At 44.0% G+C, this 2,904-nt stretch overlaps 1 pseudogene; it reads left to right on the top strand.

The window, feature by feature from the left end:
• Positions 1 to 590: 590 nt before the first annotated feature.
• On the top strand, positions 591 to 1,066 carry LOC110310021 (annotated as a pseudogene).
• The last annotated feature ends 1,838 nt before the right edge of the window (positions 1,067 to 2,904 follow it).

The raw sequence follows: 2,904 nt of genomic DNA, 5'->3' as shown, positions 1-2,904 counted from the left end.
TAATGTGAAAAAACCATGACCAAAGTAAGCAACCTGAGGAGGAAAGGGCTTATTTGCCTGATATTTCCATGTCTTAGTCTGTCTGGAAGTCAGGACAGGAACTCAAACAGTGCAGGAACCTGGAGGCAGGAGCTGATGCAGTGGCCATAGAGGACTGCTACTTACTGGCTTGTTCCTTGTGGCTTGCTCAGCCTGCTTTCTTATAGAACCCAGGACCACCAGCCCAGAGATGACACCACCCACAGTGGGCTGGGCCCTCCCCCATCAATCACAAATTTAGAAAAATGCCCTACAGCCCAATCTTATGGAGGCATTTTCTCAATTGGGGTACCTTCCTCTCAGATGACTGTAGCCTGGGTCAAGTTGATATAAAATTACACAGATATAAAATTACAAACAAGTTGACCCCTTGTCAACTTGATACACAAAACTTTTTAAGACATAACCTTTCCCTTTTGGGGGAGGGTTTAGCTCCAAGATCTCAGATTAATAAACATCACAAATGTAAAACATATTTCCAACTTAGAAGTATCGCAGTCTTTACCAGTTCAAACACTTTAAAAGTTCAGTTCTGTTTCCTATTCTCTATCATGGCACAAGATCAAGGTGAAAGGAGAACCCCATGTGGGAATTTCACATCCACAAGCTCTGCCTCAATATGGGGGAGAGCAGAGATAGACTGACCTGGCAGCCAAGGTGTTGGAGCAGTTCACAGGCCAGACCCCTGTGTTTTCCAAAGCTAGATACATCAGGTCCTTTGGCATCTGGAGAAATGAAGAGATTGCCGTTCACTGCACAGTCCGTGGAGCCAAGGCAGAAGAAATTCTCAGATACTGGAAACTTTGGTTTTTGGATTCAAGAACACATTGACCTGAGTATCAAATATGACCCGAGCATTGACATATACGGACTGGACTTCTATGTGGTGCTGGGTAGGCCAGGTTTCAGCATCGCAGGTAAGAAGCGCAGAACAGGCTACACTGGGGCCAAACACAAAATCAGCAAAGAGGAGGCCATGTGCTGGCTCCAGCAGAGGTATGATGGGATCAACCTTCCTGGCAAATAAATTTTATCCAAAAGGCCAATAAAATTTTCTCAGAACAAACAAACAAAAAAGTCAGTTCTTGTGAAAATCCAAAGATATATATATATTTTTTTAAAGATGTATTTATTTATTTATTATGTATATAGTGTTCTGCCTACATGTATTCCCTGCACACCAGAAGACAGGGCACCAGATCTCATTATAGATGGTTGTGAGCCACCATGTGGTTGCTGGGAATTGAACTCAGGATCTCTGGAAGAGCAGCTAGTGCTCTTAACCTCTGAGCTATCTATCTCTCTCCCAAAGATATATTTTTAAATCCAAAAATCTCTTTTAAAACTTCAAAGTCTTGGAGCTGGCAAGATGGCTTAGCAGGTAAGAGTACTGACTGCTCTCCGAAGGTCCTGAGTTCAAAATCCCAGCAACCACATGGTGGCTCACAACCACCCGTAATGAGATCTGATGCCCTCTTCTGGTGTGTCTGAAGATAGCTACAGTGTACTTATGTATATAATAAATAAATCTTTGGTCTGGAGCGAGCAGCGACTGAGTGAGCAGAGTTGATCAAAGTGAGCAGAGGTCCTAAAATCCAATTCCCAACAACCACATGAAGGCTCACAACCATCTGCACAGCTACAGTGTAGATTTCTACATATTAGTCCATCATTGAAGGACGTCAGGACAGCTACTCAAACAGAGCAGGAACGTGGAGTCAAATGATGCAGAGATCATGAAGGAGTGCTGCTTCCTGGCTTGCTCCTTGTAGTTTGTTCAGCCTGCTTTCTTAGAGACCCAGGACCACCAGTCCAGGGATAGCACCAGCCACAGTGGGCTGGGCTGGGCCCTCCCTCATCAATCACTAATTAAGAAAATGCCATCCAGGCTTGCCTACACCCCGTTCTTATGGTGGAATTTCCTCAATTGGAGTTCCCTTCTCTCAGATGATTCTAGCCTGGGTTAAATTGACAAAGAACTAGAAAGCATGACTGACACCCTAGTGCGTTCACTAGAGTCAACTATCTTTGCTAGCATGAACTGGATTATGAAATGGTGATTTCCCGTGAATTCCCTTTCTCCATTTCTGTCACTTTCCCTTTTATTTCTACGTTATTTTCCCATTTGTTCAGTCTTCATCTTCTGAATGAACAGGCTTTGCTGAAACTCCATCCACAGCTTCATTCTCTCCTCTTCAAGACCTCTCCACTCAGCAAGTTGAGGACTAGCCAGGGATATTTGTTATATCTCAATAACCTAGGAAGAGAAAAGATGTGTCTATCATTGGTTCTCCACCAGGGGTGATGTTTATCCCAGCCCCCCTCCCGACCCCACCCCCTGAGACATCAGGTAATATCATGACTGGAGGGAGTGTGCTACTGGCATCTTTGAATATTGACCAGGTACTGAATAGCCTCCATGCAGGGAACATCAACCTATACCAGAGTTGTCTTGTCCAAATGCCAATAGTGTTGCTGGTAAGAGATCCTGCTATGCATAGATGCTAGTAGCTACAGAAGACTGTGGTTTGGTGGCAGCAATTCAGATTCTCAAGGTAAAAGAATAGCCACCAGTATCAAATTGTCAGGGGTTCACTTTTTCTGTTGTCTGTATTTAACTGTGGATACACTTTCAATGCTCTACAAGCAGTTTCTTCATCTGGACAATGGGGCTAATAAACTATCTCTCTCGCTCAATTGTAAGTTCTTTGGAGGCAAGGGTGTGCTCTGCCTAGATTAGGGACAGGTATGCAGCAGGAAGTATTTCTAAATATTTGTGGGTTAACTCAGTTGTCTTCAGGCCTAAAGCAGAGAACATACTAAGGATTACGGAGCATAAGGAGAAGAACAGCCTCGGGTAGTGGG

Source organism: Mus caroli, chromosome 2 (assembly GCF_900094665.2).
Source record: "Mus caroli chromosome 2, CAROLI_EIJ_v1.1, whole genome shotgun sequence".
In the NCBI taxonomy this organism is placed as follows: Eukaryota; Metazoa; Chordata; class Mammalia; order Rodentia; family Muridae; genus Mus; species Mus caroli.
Note: the sequence above shows the minus strand (reverse complement) of the source record. Positions and strands in the feature narration are given on the sequence as shown.